Source organism: Macaca fascicularis, chromosome 1, assembly GCF_037993035.2.
Source record: "Macaca fascicularis isolate 582-1 chromosome 1, T2T-MFA8v1.1".
Lineage (NCBI taxonomy): Eukaryota > Metazoa > Chordata > Mammalia > Primates > Cercopithecidae > Macaca > Macaca fascicularis.
In genome coordinates, this window is record NC_088375.1 from 122,701,089 (window position 1) to 122,723,553 (window position 22,465).

General features: G+C 39.2%; 1 protein-coding gene, 1 non-coding gene and 1 pseudogene across 30 annotated transcripts in view; 2 read left to right on the forward strand and 1 right to left on the reverse strand.

Moving 5' to 3' along the window:
* Nucleotides 1–22,465, reverse strand: part of RAP1A (RAP1A, member of RAS oncogene family) — a 97,861-nt gene that overhangs the window by 53,150 nt on the left and 22,246 nt on the right. The gene's annotated exons all lie outside the window — the stretch shown is intronic.
* On the forward strand, nucleotides 13,374–13,481 carry LOC123570839 (U6 spliceosomal RNA). Its single transcript, XR_006695055.2, has one exon. It is a non-coding gene; the product is annotated as a U6 spliceosomal RNA (small nuclear RNA).
* On the forward strand, nucleotides 14,932–16,401 carry LOC141407420 (keratin, type I cytoskeletal 18 pseudogene; annotated as a pseudogene).

Genomic DNA, 22,465 nt, shown 5'->3' on the forward strand with positions numbered 1-22,465 from the left:
CAGGGAGAGGAAGGGGGTGTAGGTAGACAGAATGTTATAGACATGGAATTCCAGAAAAAAGGCAGAGATTCAAGAAACTCTGTGATCTGTGATGATCTAATGGAAAAACTATATTTTTAAAAAAGTCTAGGTGGCCTGAGCATTTACTGTGAAAGGCTGAGACAGGAAAGGACTTAGTACGTGTGTGTGTGTGTGTAGTGTGTGTGTGTGTGTGTTTGGAGACGGAGTCTCACTTTGTCGCCCAGGCTGGAGTGCAGTAGCGCAATCTCAGCTTACAGCAACCTCCGCCTCCTTGGTTCAAGCGATTCTTCGGCATTAGCCTCCCAAGTAGCTGGGACTACAGGTATGTGCCACCACGCCCAGCTAATTTTTTTGTATTTGTAGTAGACAGAGTTTTACCATGCTGGTCAGGCTGGTATTGAACTCCTGACCTCAGGTGATCCGCCCTCCCTGGCCTCCCAAAGTGCTGGGATTACAGGCGTGAGCCACTGTGCCTGGCCCATATATGGTTTTAAATAGCAGGCTATAAAAGTTCCTCTATGACATCCCATGAACTTGAAACTTTCCTATCAGATGAGAAAAGCCACCTAAGGCTTTTGAACAAGAGTTTGAAGAGAAAAATGAAAGCTCTATGAGTACTCTGTAGATTGCAACAGAGGAATGAAAAACTAGAGAAGGAAGATCAGTTAGGAGGGCAAGGAAGCAAACTTTTTTTTAAAGTGCCTTTTTCTTAGCCTTTAGCAATCTTCAAGGCAGACATTTTCTTCCCTTCAAAATGCAGATAAATTACAGATGCCATTCCTACTGCCCAGAACAATAGTTGGGAAACAGCAGATGCTCAATAAACATTTATTGAATGAAAGAAAAAAAGGGCTGAGCCTGGATTCAAAGCTAGGTTTTATCTAACACTAATGCCTAAGACTTTTTCCACTATATTCGGTAATTCAATTAATCCAAGCAATCTTTAAAATCTGGTGAGACCCTTTAGGTAGGGAGCTAATCTTAAAGTAAGGGACATAGTTCTGCAATGTTGCTGTGAACACCAAATTAGATAATGCATATGTAGCACTTAGGAGAGTGCCTGGCAACTGTCCACTTAAAAAAGATACTACTATCACTACTTTATTAATGTAACTAGAGTGTTATTGGTATTCTGAGAAGAATTTTGGAAAGGTAATGTAAGACAAGAATGGAAAGCGCTGTCAGATTAGGAACCCCAAATCAGGAGGCAGTATAATCAAATTTATTGATTCTTAACTTTATTGGATTCCTTAATCTAGTAAGTCCAGTTCTTTGAAAAGAATATATACACTGGGGGAAGTGAGGGATGTTGGAGACCAGGGAACCCAAACAAACAACCTCTGATCAAAAACAAAGAGCCTTGGCCAGGCACAGAGGCTCACGCCTGTAATCCCAGCACTTTGGGAGGCCAAGGAGAGTGAATCATGAGGTCAGGAGATCGCGACCATCCTGGCTGACATGGTGAAACTCCGTCTCTACTAAAAATACAAAAATTAGCTGGACGTGGTGGCTCTTGCCTGTAATCCCAGCTACTCAGGAGGCTGAGGCAGAAGAATCGCTAGAACCAGGGAGTCAGAGGTTGCAGTGAGCCGAGATCATGCCATTGGGTCCAGCCTGGCAACAGAACGAGATTCCGTCTCAAAACAACAACAACAACCAAAACCAAAGAGCCTTTTGAAGGAATATCTGGGTCCAAAATCAGGATCTATAAGTTATGTTAGCCTGGACAAGTCATTTATCCTCATTAATATTCAACTTCTTTATTTACACAACAAAGCTGGACTAAGATACCTCACTGGTTTCTGATAAGTAAACAATATATTTAATAATATATTTTAGGTACAGAAGCTTAATGCTTTTTTCCTTCCCAAACTAAAGTGAAAAGAGAGAATCAATGTTTTAGTTTATTATAAACACTGCCACATTAGAAAACTACTATTAGAATCCCTGTTTATTAAATCTGTTTGCTCATACAAGAGCTTCAAATCTCTTTAAGGATGGCCAGAGTGTTAATGAGTTTCCTATTCCTGTAAGTGCTATAGTTCTACACAAATTTTTGTTCCCAGAGCTATTAGTTTTGTGAGGAGAAATAACACTTATATTTGTCTTGAAAACAGCCAACTGAGGAACAATCTTAGTCCTGATCAAGTTAATTTTTTCAGATGAGAGAAGGTTGGGAAAAACAAGGAAATCAGTTAAAGTCTTGCCTTCATGAGAGATGAATTAATTTGAACAGGATCTAGAAATGATCATTAAATAATAATTAGCTTAATTAGGAACCTTTGATTTCATGCCAAATGCTAAGACATACACAAAAAGAGATACATAACTATTTGACTAACAGAATTTCTAGGATTTATTCTGAAGAATTACGTTGGGAAAGCCATTCTACTTTCTTACCATGGAACCAAAAAGAGATCCTCTAAATTGGAAATTGTTCTTCTTTTTCCCCTGAGACGGAGTCTCATTCTGTTGCCCAGGCTGGAGTGTAGTAGTGCAATCTCGGCTCACTGAAAGCTCCGCCTTCCGGGTTCAAGTGATTCTCCTGTCTCAGCCTCCTGAGTAGCTGGGATTACAGGCATGTGCCAACACGCCCGGCTAATTTTTTGTATTTTTAGTAGAGACAAGGTTTCACCATGTTGGTCAGGCTGGTCTCAAACTCCTGACCTTGCGATCCCCCCGCCTTGGCCTCCCAAAGTGCTGGGATTATAGGCGTCAGCCACTGTGCCCAGCCCCTAAATTGGAAATCTTAACCTGGCAATCAGGAGTTATGAATCGCTGACCACAGATGTATATAAATAGATTTCTTCAGATAATCAGGGAGTTTCAAACATTCTTTTTGTATGTCCATCAACCATAACAGACTAAATAAGCTACCATCAGCTTACACCTGGATCACTACAATAGCCTCTCATCTGATCTCCCTACATCCAATATTCTCCCCCTCCAATATATTCAAAAGGAAGTTAAAACGAACTTTGTAAAATGACAAATTTAATCACTCAGTGACCTCCTCCAAATCCCTTCAGTTCAGATACTTCAGTGATTTCCCATTTCCCTTAAAGACTAAAGATGTTAACATGGCTTAGAAGGGTCTGCACAGTTGGGTCCCTAACTGTTATTTCACAACAGTGCTCCCTCTCATTCTCAACACTCCAGCCAACTGGCTCTCTTACATCTTCTCCAATGCGCCATGCACTCTCCTGCCAGAAACAAGTCAGCTGGTAAAGTGTTCCAGAAAACGTAAAGCAATGGGGAGATTGTAGTCCATATGGCATGTAGGTTTATAATCTAGAAAAGAATGATCTTTGAGCAAACAACTAAAGATGATGGGCAGTTAGAGAACACAGTTGGGCAGACATCTGAGGGAAGCAGAAAAGCCTTGAGATGCCAGGTGACTTCAATTTGAAGGAACAAGAAGGGCACTATAATTGGAGGACAATGAGGAAGTCATCAGGAGAAGAGAAGGTAAGAGATTAAATAGAGAGCTAAATACAGGCTTTTAGGCCATGGTAAGGACTTTAGCTTTTACTTGGTATGCATGGGAAGCCACTGGACAGTTTTGAGCAGAGGATGTCAACTTTCCACTGAAATTTTTAAAAGATCTCTCTGGTTATAAAAGAGAAGGTCAAGGGCAGAATCAGTAAGAACTAGAAGGCAACTGAAATAACACAAGAGATAGGAATGCTGACCAAAGGAGTAGCAGTGGAGGTAGTAAGAATTGGTTAACTTCCACATACGTTTTGAAGACAGGGCCAAACAGAGACAAGTTGGGAGAAAAAAAAAAGACTGCTAAAAAATAAACAGAGGATAGACACCAAACCACAGACCCAGGAAGTTCAGAGAACACTAACCAAGATAAATGCCAAAACATCTACACTTAGGTATTATTTCAGACTGCATAAAATCAAGGCAAAGAGAAAATGCTGAAAGCCAGAGGGGGGAAAAACATCTTAACTATAGCAGAACAGAGAAGTATTGCATCAGACTTTTCAGAAACCAGGAAAGCAAGAGAGTGAAGTAAAATATTTAAAGTGTTCCCAGAAAAAACCACCAAGTTACAACTCTGTATCAAGTGACACTACCCTCCAAATGAAGGAGAAATGCAGACATTCTCAAAACAAAAATTAAGAGAATTTGTCACCAGCAGACATGACTTGCAAGAAATGTGAAAATTTCTTCAAAAAGAAGGAAAACTACTTAGATGGGAAACTTTACTTCCACTTTTCTTATCCTTTATCAATCTAAACAGATGCAGTTTGTTCAAAATAACTGCAACAAGGTATTAGGTGACCATAGCTTGGTATTATGCAGGTATCAAAATAACTGCAACAAGGTATTAGGTGACCATTCAAGTAAAATGAATGACAGCAATGTTATAAGGGACCAGTGTAAGTAACTGAGAATACTCTGTTTCAAGGTACTTGCACTACACATGAAGTGCTATGTTATATGAAAGTGAGCTTGGATTAGTTGTGAATGTATACTGCAAATTCAAGGGCAACTAGTAAAAAAAAAGTAAAACCAAGTGTAATCAATACAGTATGCGAGGAGAAAAAATGAAGTAACATAAAATGTTCAATTGAAACCAGAAAGCAAAAAAAGAAAGAACAAGGGAGGGCAATGAATAGAAAAGAGTAACAAATATGGTAGATACATACTAATCCAACAACAATTAAGGGACTGTCAGGATGGACTAAAAAAACAAGACCCAACTATATGTTGTCTATAAGAAACTCACTTTAAATATAAATACAGTAGACCCCCATTCATAGTTTTGCTTTTTGCAATTTCAGTGACCCACAGTCAACAGGTATCTGAAAAATATTACAGTATTGAGAGAGACTACATTCACTTAACTTTTAATAAAGTATACTGTTAGAATTGTTCTATTATTAGGTATTACTGTCAGTCTCTTACTCTAATTTATAAATTAAACTTTATTATAGGTATGTACAGGAAAAAACATAGTACACATAAGGTTTGGTACTATATCTGCAGTTTCAGGCATCCACAGAGGATACTGAAATGTATCCTCCATGGGTAAGTGGGGACTACTGTACACAGATTAAAAGTAAAGAGATGAAGAAAAATATATCATACTAACACTAATAAAAAGAAAGTTAAGAGTAGCTATATTATTCTGAGACAAAGCAGGCTTAAGAGTAAGAGAAGTTATCAGGTATGAAGAAGAGTATTACATAACGATAAAGGCATCGATTCTCTAAGACGACATAACAATTCTTAATGTGCATGCAACAACAGTGTCGAAATGCATGAGGCAAAAACGGATACCACAAGGAGAAACAGATGAATCCATTATTATGCCTGGAACCCTCAACACCCCTGTGAGTAACTGACAGATCCAGCAGGCAGAAAATCAGTAAGGTTGTAGGTGAACTAAACAACACCATCAATCAATTGGATCTAATCGACATTTACAGAATACAGCCAGGTACTGCATGACATTGTTTTAGTCCGCATTGTTTAGACCGCATATGTGATGGTGGTCCTGTAGGATTATAAAGGAGTTGAAAAATTCCTATTGCCTAGTGACATCTTAATGATCCTGAACCAGTGTAGGCCTAGGTGAATATGTGTGTTTGTGTCTTAGTTTTTAACAAAAACGTTTTAAAAGTTAAAAAAAGTAAAACATTTTAAAAATAGAAAAAAAATAAGGATATAAAGGAAATATTTTTGAACACATGGACAATGTGTCTGTGTTTTAAGCTAAGTGTTATTACAGGAGTCAAAAAGTTTATAAAGTAAAAAAGTTACAGTAAGCTAAGGTTGAATTGAATGATTTACTTTATTTATTTACTTACTTACTTTAGAGACAGGGTCTCGCTCTGTTGCCCAGGCTGGACTGCAGTGGTATGATCATAGCTAGGAGATATGTTGTTAAATGATGTGTGACTGTATTTCTATATATTGGCAAACAAGTGGAAAATAAAAAAAAATCACTTGCAAAAGTATCTAAAAAGAAATAAGCTACTTAGAGATTAATTTAACAAATTGCCTAATGATATATTTCTCTGAACATATCCCTGTTAAGTGATGTATGACTGTACTTTATCCAACAATGAAAGAATATACACTATTTTCAAGTGCACACAAAACATTTACCAAGACAGACCATATTCTAAATTATAAAGTAAGTCTCAATAAATTTGAAGAAATTTAAATCACACAAAGTATGTTTTCTGACTACTACGGCATTAAATTAGAAACCAGTAACGGAAAGATCAAGAAAATCCCCAAATATTTAGAAACTAAACAACATGTTTCTAAATAATCCATAGTTCAAAGAAGAAATCAAAAGGGAAATTGGTATTTTGAACAGGATGAAAAAGAAAACATATTAAAATTTATAAAATAACCCAGAAATAAATCCCTCACATGTATGGTCAAATTATTTTGAAAATGAGGCCAAGACTATTCAATTGGGAAAGGATGGTCTTTTCAATAAATAGTGCTAGAAAAACTGGATACCCACATGTAAAAGAATGAAGAGTTGGGCCCTCTTCATTGGGCCCACCATAAACAAAAATTGACTCAAAATGGATCAAAGACTAAATGTGAGAGAGCAAAACCATAATATTCTTGGAAGAAAACACAGGAGGAAAGATACATGACAATGGATTTGGCAATGATTGCTTGGATAAATACCAAAAGCACAGGCAACTACAGAAAAAAACAGATAAATTGGACTACAGGTTGAGTATCCCCCTGGGAACAGAAGGGCTTTAGATTTCAAATATTTTCAGATTTTGGAATATCTGTATATACACAATGAGCACCATTGGGAATGGGACCCAAGTCTAGACACAAAATTCTTCTATGTTTCATAAACACTTCATACACATAGCCTGAAAGTAATTTAATACAGTATGTTTAACAATTTTGTGCATGAAACAAAGTTTTGACTACTATTTTGACTACAACACACATGGGGAAAGATATCGAATGTTCCACTTCTGGTGTCATGTTAGCATTCAAAAGTTATGGATTTTGCATTTTGGGATTAGGGATGCTCAACCTTGGTGTGTTCTTTGATGCACAGAAGTTTGCAATTTTGACATATAGGTATCCCTAATCTATATGAAGTACCTATTGTAGTAAAAAATTCAGAGGCAGAAAGTAGAATGGTGGTTGTTGGGGGCTGAGAAGGGGGATGGGGAATTACTGTTTAATGGAATCAAGTTTCAGTTACATAAAATGAAGAGTTCTGGAAACGGATGTTGGTGAAGTCTGCACAACAATGTGAATGTACTTAATTTTACTGAATTGTATACTTAAAAATAATTACGATGGTATAAGTTATGTGTATTTTACTACAATATAAAAAAATACAACACAATTCTCCATATTGACTTAAAAAAAAAAAAATCAGGGCAGAGAAGCCATCAAAGCAGGTCAAGAAAGAGCAACTAGTGAGGTGGTTGGGGCGGGGGGGAACCATGTATATAGTTTATTGGGATAAAGAGAAGAAAATATTTCAAAGAGGAGGAAGCGATCAACTGTCAAATGCTGACATGTAAAGGAAGATGAGAGTGAGAACCTGACCACTGGAGGTCACTGGAGACTTGATAAACCAATTTCAGTGTAATAACCCAGGACAAAAGCACGATTAGGTTCAGGAAAGACTGGGAGGTAAGAAATTGGGAGATGGCATTATAGACAATTTTTTTGAGGAGTTTGCTTGAAGGAGGAATAGAAAACTTGGGAGGTCACTACTACAAGGGGAAGGAGAATGTGGTTTCAACAGGGGTTTTGCCGTATTTATTTTTATAGTAGGTACTCAGTTAATCAAACATTTAAGAGCAACTCAGTAAGTATTTGTCCAGAATGAACTGTTCTCAAGACTAGGTTTACAACTTGACATTAGAGGTTAAAGTGTTGCAATTTTGAATCTTGTTTTTTATTACCCCCCTACCACTACCCCCGCCAATATTACTGATATTACTTCATCTCTCTCCAAGGTCACTCAAGTTTTTCAAAACCATTTTAACAGATATTGCAATAAGTGTACAGTCATTTAACTATCCTTCTTGCTGGGCATGTCCAAGTATTTTCTATTATTATAGATAATGCTGTAATGAATCTTTATATAATACACTTTTATCCAGTTGTCATTTTTTTCTTTGGTTTATATTCTCACATGAACATTAATCAAAGACTAGGAACATTTTTAAGGTTCTTCATGGAGATTAGTAGTTTTATCAACTGGCATTCCAATCAGGAATGTGTGGGTCCCATTTCCCCATATCCCTAACAGCACAGTTTCAACATAAATGTTCTTATTTTATAAATTGTATTATCAAAATTTTATTACTCTAAGCTTCTCTGATTAGTGAGGCTAATGTTTTCAAATATTTATCAGTCATGAGCCTCTTCTGTGAATGCCTATTCTTTTTCATTTATCTTTAAAAAAGTTTTAAAACAAGTTTTTAAAAAGTTCCTATCAAGCAGTCTGTTCTATAAGAATAGTCACTTTTTTGATTATCTTTTCCCTCAGATGTTGTTTGCTTTTAGCTGTTTATTGTATCACACTCAAGTTAATTTCTGTTAATTTTTTTATTATTTTGTTTTTTGCATTGTTTTTTCTTTTTTCCAGTTATTTTGCATTAAATCTATGTTTTCAATTGTCATTTTCCCCTCATAGCTCATAAGTCTGGTGTACAACTGCTAAGGATTGGGCACCAGTGGATTAAAGCAAAAAACTGAGTTTAAGAATGGAAGTTCTGTTGCATGGAATTTAGAAACTCTCTTTTGCTATAACTACTTGGTCTATGGTCTGGCCCACATTTATTTTTTCAGACAGGGTCTCACTCTGTCACCACTGGAGTGCAGTGGCACGATCACAGCTTAGTGCAGCCTCGAACTCTTGACCTCAAGCAATTCCCTCCCACCTCAGCCTCCAAAGTCCTGGGATTATAGGTGTGAGTCACCACATTCAGCTGATCCATATTTAAATGAAAATTTAGAAGGCTAATAATTTTACGTCCAATAAGTAAATAAACATATAACAAAATATGGTAAAGGCAACTAGATAAATTAGCAAGTAGGACTTAGATTCAGATCACTTATATTTAATCATTGGCTCTAACACTTATAAGCTGGAAGGCTCTGGACTTCTTAACCTTACTCAAGTCTCATGATCTATAAACAACAGTAACAGTTTAACACTTACTGAGGACTCACTATGTGCAAGCATGTTTCTAAGAATTTTACTTTTAGTCAACTTATTTAAAACAACTCTATAATATTATTACAATCACCACTTTGGACAAGAAAAACATATGACCTACAGAAGTTCAAAAACTCACAAAAAATTGTTTTGTGAGCAAAACTAACAAAACAATTAGTAAATGGCAGAACGAGGATTTGAATCTAGGCATTCTGCCTCCAGTGCTCCCATCCTGGCTCCTAAGCACTCTATTATATGGCCTCTTTCATCTTTAAAATGGGAATGATACCACCTACCTCAGGTGTGACGGAAGGATTAAATGAAACAGTATACATGAAAGAACAAGAAAGTGTGAAGTGGCAAGAATAAGGGACAGTATTAAGAGGGTGGTTTGTTTTAAGTAACAACAAAACCTGACAGATACTTTGTATGACTTAAAATAGGTTAACAAAAAAAAAAAAAAAAAAGATGGCAGCAAATTCCACAAAGCATATGCAATGAACTAAAATCCTTACAGTAACCTGCTAAGAATACTATGGCGGAGAGTACTTAGGCTCTTGCTCTCTGGCTGGAATAAAAACATCTTGCCTGAGACTAGAAGGATATGCAATTTATCCCATGAAAACAATTGTGCAAAGCATTATCCTTAGCAGGCCTGATCAGTTAATATGCCAGTTAAGAAGCCCCACGAAAACAAGAGACTCGCTTTGTCTTTTCTTCCACTTATATCTTGCCACTTCTCTTACGCCAAAATAACATCTTGGTTTATACCCCTTCCTAAGTAATGCCTTAACCACTCCTTTATCTATCCAAATCCTCTATGCCTTTTGAGGTGCATTTCAAGCCCCAACCTCAGAGTTGTATCCATTTTTTCATGCCCCCAGTCTTCTTTTCTCTCTCTGACCTCTCATTACCTTTTTTATACTACTTAATCTCTGGTTACATTTTCTTTTGTTGAGATATAATTCACATACTGTAAAATCCACCTTTTTTTTTTTTTTTTTTTTTTTTTTGAGACAGAGTTTTGCTCTTGTAGCCCAGGCTGGAGTGCAATGGCACGATCTCAGCTCACTGCAACCTCCGCCTTCCAGGTTCAATCGATTCTCCTGCCTCAGCCTCCTGAGTAGCTGGGATTACAGGCATGCGCCACCACGCTCAGCTAATTTTTTGTATTTTTAGTAGAGCTGGGGTTTCTCCATGTTGGTCAGGCTGATCGCAAACTCCTGACCTCAAGTGATCCGCCTGACTCAGCCTCCCAAAGTGCTGGGATTACAGGCGTGAGCCACCACACCCGACCCACCATTTTAAAGTACACAATTCAGTGGTTTTAAAAATTATATTCACAAGGCTGTTATAACCACCATCACTATCTAATTCCCATCACCCCCCAACCCAAGAAAAAAACATATCCATGAACAGTTATTCCCCATTTGCCCTCCCTACAGCCTCTGGCAACCACTAATCTACCTACTATCTCTAAAGATTGGCTTTTTCTATACATTTCACACAGATGGAATCATACAACATGTGGCCTTTTGTGTCTGGCTTTTGTGCTTAGCATGTTTCCAAGGTTCATTCATGTTGAAGCGTGTGTCAGTATTTCATTCCTTTTTATAGCTGAATGATATTCTATTGTATGACTATATGATATTTTGTTTATCAGTTGATGGACATTTGGGTTCTTTCCACTTTTTGTTTATTGTAATGAACAGTCTTGTACGAATTTTAGTGTACACATACGTTTCCAATTCTCTTGGGTATATATCTAGCAGCAAAACTGCTGAGTCGTAAGATAACTCTCTGTTTTTCTTTTATTTATATTTATTTATTTTTTTATTTTTCATTGCATCTCTTTAGCATATGTTTAACTTTCTCAGGAACTGCCAAACTGTTTTCCACAGTGGCTGTACCATTTTACATTCTCATCAGCAATGTATGAAAGTTCCAATCTCTCTACATCCTGGCCAACACTTGTTATTGTCCTTTTTTTCCCTAAATTACAGCCATCCTAGTGTGTATGAAATAATATCTCATTATGGTTTTGATTTGCATTTTCCTAAGGTCTCTGTTTACATTTTATTTTATATGATATATAGTCTTCTAATTCAAAGTCAGCAAACTTTATCTATGAAGAGCTAGACAGTAAATGTTTTATGCTTTGTGAGCCACATATGGCCTATGTCACATATTATTCTTTGTTATTTAAAAAAAAAAAAACTCTTTAAAAAGTAAAAGCCATTCTTAGCTTGAGGGCCATACAAAACAGGTCTTGGACCAAAGTTTGGTGACCTCTCCTCTAACTGTTTCATAATTAGCCTTGCCTTTGCTATCACCGTCAACTTTGCTAAAAGCAAGGTAAGGATTATTTTGTATTTCCAGATAGAGATTTGCACAGGGTCTACGAATACAAGAACAGAGGTTCTAAAACTACTTGAACTAGGTCATGCCTGTAATCCCAGCACTTTGGGAGGCTGAGGCGGGTGGATCACCCAAGATCAGGAGTTCGAGACCAGGCTGGCCAATATGGCGAAACCTGGTCTCTACTAAAAATACAAATATAAGCCGGGCATGGTGGCACACACCTGTAGTTCCAGCTACTCGGGAGGCTGAGGCAGGAGAATCATTTGAACCTGGAAGGCAGAGGTTGCAGTGAGCCAAGATCACGGCACTATACTTCAGCCTGGGTGACAGAGCGAGACTCCATCTCAAAAAATAAAAATAAAAATACTTGAACTAAACTTTTTGCACACAAAAAAAGTCAATTAAAAAATACATATACTTGAGGCCAGGCATGGTTGCTCACGCCTATAATCCCAGCACTTTGGGAGGCCAAGGTAGGTGGATCACAATGTCAAGAGATTGAGACCATCCTGGCCAACATGGCGAAACTCTGTCTCTACTAAAAATACAAAAACATTAGCTGGGCCTGGTGGTGCATGCCTGTAATCCCAGCACTTTGGGAGGCTGAGGCAGGCAGATCACTTGAGGTCAGGAGTTCAAGACCAGCCTGGCCAACATGGCAAGAAAAAATCAGCTGGGCATGGTGGCACATGCCTGTAAACCCAGCTACTCAGGAGGCTAAGGTACAAAATTGCTTGAACCTGGGAGGCAGAGGTGGCAGCGAGCCAAGATCACGCCACTGAACTACTGTCTGGGCAACAGAGCAAGACTCTGTCTTTAAAAAAAAAAAAAAAATATATATATATATATATATATAAAAATATATATGTATCTCCCCACAGGCATTATGCAATATAAAGGGTACTAGTTTTTAAGTGATTATTAAAACTACAAAGTCATTTTTCTTTTTTGAAACTGGGCAACTTGAAAGAATTTTGTTAAGAACCAGAGAAAAGGCTGGGCGCGGTGGCTCACGCCTGTAATCCCAGCACTTTGGGAGGCCAAGGCGGGCAGATCACCTAAGGTCAGAGTTCAAGACCAGCCTGGCCAACATGGTGCAACCCTGTCTCTACTAAAAATACAAAATTAGCCGGGCATGGTGGTGCATGGCCTGTAATCCCAGCTACTCGGGAGGCTGAGGCAGGAAAATCGCTTGAACCCGGGAGGCAGAGGTTGCAGTGAGCCGAGATCATGCCATTGCATTCCAACCTTGGCAATAAGAGCAAAAACTCTGTCTCAAGCAAACAAACAAACAAACAAAAAGAACCAGAGAAAGACTCTTTCATAATGCTCTTAGAGTCAAAATTATAATCTATTAACTTACACATACTTCTGAATCAAGTATTTCTAAATCCCACAACTAAAAATAAGATTAAAATTACAGTAATACAATGTGGAAGAACTTGCTATCTGTTCTTCTTTATATATAGCCAAAACAAGCAAACAAAAAAGACAGGAACACAGAAGACTTTTAGGGCAGCAAAACTTTTATCTGTATGAAACTATAAGGTGGACACACATCATTTTACATTTGTCTAAACCCAGAGAATATACAACACCAAAAGTGAACTCTAAGGTAAACTATGGACTCTGCATGATTAAGTACGTGTCAATGCACATTCATCAGCTGTAACATATGTACCGATTTGGTAGGGGATTTGTTGATAACGAAGGAAACTGTGCATGTGTGCGGGCAGAAGATAGATGAGAAATCTGCTCAATTTTATTGTAAACCTAAAACTGCTCTAAAAAAAATTAAGTCGTGCTTGCTTTGGCAGCACATATACTGAAATTGGAACGATACAGGGAAGACTAACACGGCCCCTGCATAAGAATGACACACAAAATTCACGAAGCATTCCATATTTTTTAAATTGTCTATTTTTTAAAATGGTATACTTTTCTGGTAAATGTAGAAAAGTCAGAAATTTCAACAATTTGAATTTTATATTTTAGAAATTATAAGTAAATCATATAGAAGTCTTTGCATACAAACTCTTTGATACAGGAGAATGAAAACTAATGTAAAAGATAGCAGATGTAACTAGCTATTTATCTCAGGGCAAGTCACTGAATTCTTTGAAGCCCAAACTTCTTATCTTTAAAAGTAGGAGTGACACTATCTGTCCTACCTTTTTCACAGAATTGTGAAGATCAAATGAGACAAAGTTGGTAAAAGTATATTTTAAAAAAAAGCACTCTACCACTCTACAAATATTATTCATATATATTGTTAGAAGAACTCTAAACCAAAATCAAATTTTCACTATTAAAATAAGTATAAACAAGAGTTCTCTCACTCTTCACAGTTATAACAAACATTTTTCCTAATAGTCGTAATGACATCAATGAACAGTGTGGTGATTCTTTTTTAAGCCTAACAGAGGAATGAAAATCAGCCCAAACTGGTCTCACATTCTGAATGGCATAAAGGTTAACCTAGTGCATAAAAGCATTCAGACCGGTTTTCCAGGTCTTAGAAACCTAAGACAACATTCATTCTTTTGCACCTTTAGCTTATTCTAGCTAAAAGAAATAATGTATTAAATATTCCTTTAAATACTAATCTGTCTGCAAAAAATTCTATGGGAAACAAACCTCAAAAATCAAGTCGGAATCAGTAATAAAGTTTTGATTATCAACAGCAAAAGAAGACAGGGATATTAAGCAATGATAACTAATATTCTGGTCATCAGCAAAGCCTGAGTCCTATCCTCTCACTCTCCTCCCCAGACAGCATGAGCTTCACCACTCGCTTCACCTTATCCACCAACTACTGGTCCCTGAGCACTGTCAAGGCACCCAGCCATGGCGCCCAGGCAGCGTCTATCCAGGCACTGGGGGCTCTGGTTCCCAGATCTCCATGTCCTGCTCCACCAGCTTCTGGGGCAGCTTGGGGCCTGGCTGCGGGGATGGCCAGGGGTCTGGTAGGAATGGGAGGCATCCAGAATGATGAGAAAATGAAATGCCTGAATGATCGCCTGGCCTCCTACCTGGACAGAATGAGGAGCCTGGAAACCGAGAACTGGAAGCTGGAGAGCAAAATCCAGGAGCACCTGGAGAAGAAGGGACCCCAGCTCAGACACTGGGGCCATTACTTCAAGACCATCAAGGACCTGAGGGCTCAGATCTTCTTAAATACTCTGAGAGGCCGAGGCAGGTGGATTACGAGGTCAGGAGATCGAGACCATCCTGGCTAACACGGTGAAACCCCATCTCTACTGAAAATAGAAAAAATTAGCCAAGTGTGGTGGCGGGCACCTGTAGTCCCAGCTACTCGGGAGGCTGAGGCAGGAGAATGGCATGAACCCAGGAGGCAGAGTCTGCAGTGAGCCGAGATCGCGCCACTGCAGACCAGCCTGGGGACAGCAAGACTCCATCTCAAAAAAAAAAAAAAAGAAAAAACAAAAATACTGTGGACAATGCCCGCATCGTTCTGCAGACTGACAATACCCGTCTTGCTACTGATGACTTCAGAGTCAAGTATGAGACAGAGCTGGCCATGTGCCAGTCTGTGAAGAGTGACATCCATGGACTCCACAAGGTCACTGATGACACCAATGTCACTTGGCTGCAGCTGGAGCCAGAGATCGAGGCTCTCAACGAGGAACTGTTCTTCATGAAGAAGAACCACAAAGGGGAAGTAAAAGGCCTACAAGCCCAAATTGCCAGCTCTGGGTTGACCATGGAGGCAGATGCCCCCAAATCTCAGGACATCCAGATCACAGCAGACATCTGGGCCCAATATGATAAGCTGGCTCGGAAGAACTGACAGGAGCTAGACAAGTACTGGTCTCAGCAGACTGAGGAGGGCGCCACAGTGGTCACCACGCAGTCTGCTGAGGTTGGAGTTGCTAAGATGGCATTCACAGAGCTGAGACATACAGCCCAGTCCTTAATCAATCTGGACTCAATGAGAAATCTGAAGGCCAGCTTGTAGAACAGCCTGAGGGAGGTGGAGGCCCTCTATTCCCTGCAGATGGAGCAGCTCAACGAGATCCTGCTGCAACTAGAGTCAGAGCTGGCAAAGACCCGGGCAGAGGGGCAACGCTAGGCCCAGGAGTACAAGGCCCTGCTGAAATATCAAGGTCAAACCAGAGGCTGAGACCGCCACCTACCAGAAGATGGCAAGGACTTCAATCTTGGTGATGCCCTGGACAGCAGCAACTCCATGCAAACCATCCAAAAGACTACCACCCACCGGATAGTAGATGGCAAAGTGGTATCTGAGACCAATGACACCAAAGTTCTGAGACATTAAGCCAGCAGAAGCAGGGTAACCCTTTGGGGAGCAGGAGGCCAATAAAAAGTTCAAAGGTCACTGGATGTCAAAAAATATACACACGCACGCGCGCGCACACACACACGCATTGTTTGAACTTGGGAGACAGAGGATCCAGTGAACCAAGATTGTGCCACTGCACTCCAGCCTGGGTGACAGAACAAGACTCTGTCTGAAAAATAAATAAATAAAATTTAAAAAATAAAATTCTCTACAAGAGTACAGACAGGTTGTGACCTAGATTTGAACTAAAAAATGTTAAACAGGAAAAGGTATTTACAGTCAAACCAAAACCACCTGAACACAGACCTTAAAAGTATTACTAAACGCCTTGAAGTTCGGGGTTCAAAGGAAGAAACTACAATTAAATACCTATGACTAAACGTTCTAAAAGCTATGATCTTAACATGTATTAGATCTAGATCCCTGGCCAGGCACATTGGCTCATGTCAGTACTCCTAGCACTCTGAGAGGCTAAGGTGGGAAGGGGTTAGGAGTTTGAGATCAGTCTGGGCAACAGAGCGAGACCTCATCTCTTAATTTAAAAGAAGGAAAAAAAAAAGATCTAGAGCCCTAATTCTAACAAACTTTACAGCAGCAAGAAGCAAATAATTGAAACATTAGCCATATCAATCTATAAGGCATGTTGAGCTTCATCAAAATATCTAGATTAATACAGAAAAAATGTTATAATAGTCCCTGATATAACCACAAATATCTATTATGTTTATCTACATAATTTAAGGAAGCGATCCCCAACCTTTTTGGCACCAGGAACCAGTTTCATGGAAGACAATTTTTCCACAGACTGGACCAGGCGTGGGAGATGGAGTCACGATGATCCAAACGCATATTTATTGTGCACTTTATTTCTATTACTATTACATTGTAACACAAAATGAAATAATTATACAGCTCACCATAATGCAGAATCAGTGGGAACCCTGAGCTTGTTTTCCTGTAACTAGACAGTCCCATCTGGGGGTGATGGGAGACAGCAACAGATCATCAGGTATTAGATTCTCATAAGAAGCATGCAACCTAGATTATGTGCATGTGCAATTCACAATAGGGTTCGCACTCCCACGAGAATCTAATGCCACTAGTGATCTGACAAGAGGCGGGGCTCAGGCAGCAATACTCAATGCTGCTTACCTCCTGCTGTGCAGCCTGGTTCCTAACAGGCCACAGACCATTACTCACTAGTCTGTGGCCCAGGGGTTGGAGACCCCTGATCTAAGGGTATGAGACAGTGAGAGACAAAGGAAAATATGACCAGTTACCCAAATTTAACAAGAAAAAAATTTTTAACTCCTTTCCTCAAAGTGCTAGTTCGACTAATGTTATCTTGGGTAACAAAATATTGGAAAAAGCCAAGCATCAGGAAAAAATAAATCAACCAGTTCTATGTTGAGAAGGTGTTCCACTCGGTCGTGCGCGGTGGCTCACGCCTGTAATCCCAACACTTCGGGAGGCCAAGGCGGGTGGATCACAAGGTCAGGAGATGGAGACCATCCTGGCTAACACGGTAAAATCCCACCTCTACTAAAAATACAAAAATTAGCCAGGTGTGGTGGCGGGCGTCTGTAGTCCCAGCTACTCAGGAGGCTAAGGCAGGAGAAATGCGTGAACCCAGGAGGTGCAGCTTACAGTGTATGGAAGCTTGCAGGGTACCAGAGCTTGCAGTGAGCCGAGATCGCGTCACTGCACTCCAGTCTGGGGGACAGAGCGAGACTCCGTCTAAAAAAAAAAAAAAAAAGAAAAAGAAAAAGAGAAGGTGTTCTACTCCAATGGATGCATTGATTTTTTATTCCCTTAGTCTGCATTTGCTCAAATTTATTTATAATTTGGGCAACAAGTTTTTTTTACAAAAAGGAAAACTGACAGAGAATTTAAAGACAGACACACGTTATCTCTCCAAATTAGAACAAAACATCACTAGCTCTAACTGGCAGGGATATCCTATTAAATGGGCAGAGGTATACTAGTGGATACAAACACACTAATATATTTTAAAGCTTGCCAAACCCATGTTATGTTGTGGGAGAGAAAAAAACGTGTAGAACACAACCTGGTCATTTACTAAGGGTTCTATCAAATTCGCAGTGGTGAGGGGTACAAAAGGAAAAGATGTTTACTTGTACAAGAATTCCTTACTGCCTTCTACTACATAAAAATGAAGCAAAAAGAATTGTGCGGTGCAAATATGACTCATGAAAAATGCTCCTGAAAGAATTCCTGGTAAATATCTAAATTAATTACCTTTTTTTTCCAGCACCTAACCTGATATAAACAAGTGTGCATGTGTGTATAATCTGAGGAAAACCCCACAGCACAGGTTTTCCACCTCACTGAAGCATCAACTTTGAGTCCTGAGCCCTTCATCTTCTCCCAGCTTATTGTTTCCCTTCCTTTTCTCCTAACCCATGACTCCAAGAGTGATCAACAGTGTAGCTTAGTAGTTAAGAACACAGACTTTGGGACCTAGCTTCCTGGGTTTAAAGCCCAGTTCTGCCACTTACTAGCTCTATAATCCTAGGCAAGTGTCTTAACCTCTCTGTGCCTCAGTTTCATCATGGGAATACCAGTGCCTGGCTCGTAGGATTATTTGAGTAAATGAAATGGTATCTACAAAGCTTATTTATGTGCCCAACACAGAATAGGAGCTCTGTAAGTTATACACCACCATCTTTGAGTTAGTCTTTGCTCAGATTCCTCTATTCCACGTATTCCTGTTGTTTCACCCCCAAATCAACCAGTACACATCAACTGTTAGTGAATCTTAAACTTTCTCTTCATTGCTGGAGAAAATATTATTATATAACTGATGTCACTACTTCAAATTCCTGGTGTGAAATCTCACCTGGACCCTCAGTACTGCACATCAATCCTTTTACCATCTCTACTCCACTTCCTCTCTCATTCCCTTCCTTCTTGATAAACTTAAGTCCAGTTACTATCATCTTTTTTCCTAAAGTCCCAAAGGATGAGGCTGTCCCTTCTCACAATTAAGGTCAACCTTTCTACCTACCCTATATATTTCCCCTGTAATTCCTACAAGCTAAAACCCTATAAGCCATACTTGACTCTACTCCCCATATATAATCAACAGTCAAGCTAGTTCTGCATATTTTGTTTCCTAAATAATTTTTTCAATTGTAAATTCTTTTTATCCCTATTTCCACACTGTGTTAATAAGACCCTCATCATCTCTTAACCAAATTCCTCCAAGAGAAATCAAAGAGATTACGGAGAATTAGCAGTGCAAATATCAGAAGCTGAGAGAGATATAATATTTTTATTGTTTTTCAGATTAAGATACTAGCTCCTCTTTTCACCAACTATGGATGTACTTCAAGAGGTAAAATAAACTCTTGAAATGTTATACAAAACAAAAACAAATATTTTTTAAAGCATAGGTATAATCTTCTAGGAGAGAAGAGGGCACAATATGTGGCCCCAAAATTTCAAAATTTCAAAGAGATCTATGACCCCCCTCTCAAAAAAAAAAAAGTTCCATTATTCTAGAGGATAAGGCCCAAGCTCATTATCAGGCCTTGTAATGCTCTACATAATCTGGCTCTGATCCATGTTAGTTTTATCAGCTGACCATCTACGTGAGATATCAAGAGTTGGTGAAGTGGACATCTGCTATTTGTGTATGTCTAGTATTCCTCCTTCTTTTGCTAATAGCATTGTGATACTTTATTGGGAAACAATCCTTATCTTCCTGAATGCAGTTGTGGTGAGAATGTCAATCAAGGTGTCCCCACTTTTCACTGGGCAAGGGAGACATGTGACCTAAACTCAGTCTACACTAATCAGGCTGAGTTTCCCAGGAAGCTGAATCTTAGAGTGATGTGAGGAAGGAAAATGGCTAGAGCTGATTCTTTATGACTGTGGCACACTGAAGACATTGTTCCTTACTACTACCTAGGTCCCTACCCCTGCAAACTGCTCTGGTTCTTTTCAGGACTTCTTGAGGCCTAAGTGCTCACTTTTTACTTAAATTCTGTTATTCAACATCCTCCAAATAAACATTTTTCTGTTTAACCATTTTAGCCATTTGTTCATCCTTTTATTGGACAAATATATATTGAACTGTGTAACGGCTAGTTGGACATGTCAACTTGGCTAGACTCTAGTACCCAGTTATTCAAATGGATGGAAGTGTTGCCATGAAGGTATTATCTAAATGTGGTTAACATTCACCATCAGCTGACTTTAAGGAGATTATCCTCAATAATGTGAGTAGGCCTCATCCAATCGGTTGAAAAGCCTTACTTTGCAAAACTCAGGTTTCACTGAAGAAGAAATTCTACTGCTAGACTGCATTATCAGCTTCACCTACAGAACCTGCAATGTGTTGGTCTGCCGTACAGATTTTGGACTTTCTAGTCTCCACAATCACATAAGCCAACTCCTTGAAATAAATCTCTTGATTTACATAATGTATGCGTGTGTGTGTGTGTATGGTGTGTAAATGGGTGCATCGTCTTACAGGTTCTGTAGGTATCTGCCCAGTTCTCTGAGAGAACACCTACTACATACTAGTGCTGACGATAAGCACAGGTTGTCATTTGCTTGCTGCTGTGACTCTGAAATAAAGGACTCAGTTTCATGTACACCCACAAGGCATTTAAGTTAAATTCTGCACCAAAGAATAAAATCTCCAGTGAACCATGATGGTTCTTTTGCTTACAACCAAAGAACCCTAAATATAGTTATATATGTCATTGTTTGAGGAGGAGAGAGTTCACAAAGTTTCACAGTTTCAAATAGTGCTAATAAACAGCTTAAGCTCAAAGCTGTGAGTAGAATTTTAAAGTTTTAAACTTGATGCCAAAAAATTACCTTCTAGATTCTCCCAAAGTACAGAGAAATTAAAAAATGAAGGCATGTCCAAGAAACAGCAGATGCCTAAAATAGTTATCAGAATGTGCAGGTTCATTTACCCTACTTCAGGGACCAGCACACTATGAGCCACAGGCCAAATCTGGGCCACTGTCTTTTTTTGTGTGGCTTGTGAATCAAGGACTGTTTTTATATTCTTGAATGTTGTTATACAAAAAAATCAGAAGAAAAATATTTTATAACGTGAAAATTACATGAAATTCACTTTTAGTGTCCATAAATAAAGGAGACACAATCACTCTCATTTGCTTATATAAATGGCTGCTTTTACCCTATAACAGCAGAGTTGAATATGTGCAACAGGGACCATATGGCCCCAAAATCCTGAAGTACTTACTATCTGGCCCCTTACAAAAAAAGTTAGCTGGCCAAGCACAGTGGCTCACGCCTATAATCCCAGCACTTTGGGAGGCTGAGGAGGGTGGATCACAAGGCCAGGAGTTTGAGACCAGCCTGACCAACGTGGTGAAACCCCGTCTCTACTAATAATAACAAAAATTAGCCAGGTGTGGTGGTGCACGCCTGCAGTCTCAGCTACTTGGGAGGCTGAGGCAGGAGAATCGCTTGAACCCGGGAGTGAGACAAGATCACACCACCACACTCCAGCCTGGGTGACAGAGTGAGACTTTGTCTCAAAAAAAAAAAAAACACCTACTCTAGTTTATCAGAGGAAGCATTAACTTCAGGAGGAATAAGCAAGAAAAGGGTAAGAAATGTTAGAAAATAGAATACATGAAAAGGAATAAATGAATTAACTGTTATTTATTGTACATTTACCATGCATAAAATACTGCTTTGAGCACTTTACATCTAGTATTTTTAATCCTCACATTTCCATGGGGTGGGGATTATTGTCCCTTTTTGTTTTGTTTGTTTGTTTGAGACAGAGTTTCGCTCTTACTGCCCAGGCTGGAGTGCAATGGCTTAATCTCGGCTCACCACAACCTCCACCTCCCAGGTTAAAGTGATTCTCCTGCCTCAACCTCCCAAGTAGCTGGAATTACAGGCATGTGCCACCACACCCGGCTAATTTTTGTATTTTTAGTAGAGACGGGGTTTCTTCATGTTCGTTAGGCTGGTCTCGAACTCCTAACCTCAGGTGATCTGCCCGCCTTGGCCTCCCAAAGTGCTGGGATTACAGGCATGAGCCACCACTCCCAGTCTACTGTCCCCATCTTATAGATGAGGCAAAAAGGCTAAAACTAACTTGTCCAAGCTCAACATACATAAATTATGGAGCCAGGATTATAACTCAGGCACTGTGGCTCTAGCATCAGTGTGGTTAACTACAATACTATATTGCCTTACCAGTCTTCTTCTTGTCTATCTAACCTGTACTGTGCAAATATTGTTTTTCTTTAGAATTAAAGTATACAAACACTATGGATAAACCAATACTAGAATAAATTAGAAAACTGTGGTGGTACATTTCTTAGAGAATTTAAAGGATTACAAAGACCTATGTGCATGCACGCATGCGCGTGCGTGCACACACACACACACACACACACACACACCCCTTCCTTCTAGAAGGCAGAGAAACTGGGCCCCTTGGATTCAATCATTGCTTTCCCGCAGACCATATTTGAACTCCGAAGCTGAGGCAAGCTTCTATACGCAGGCTAAGAATGTTCTCCTCCCACATCCCCTGCATCATT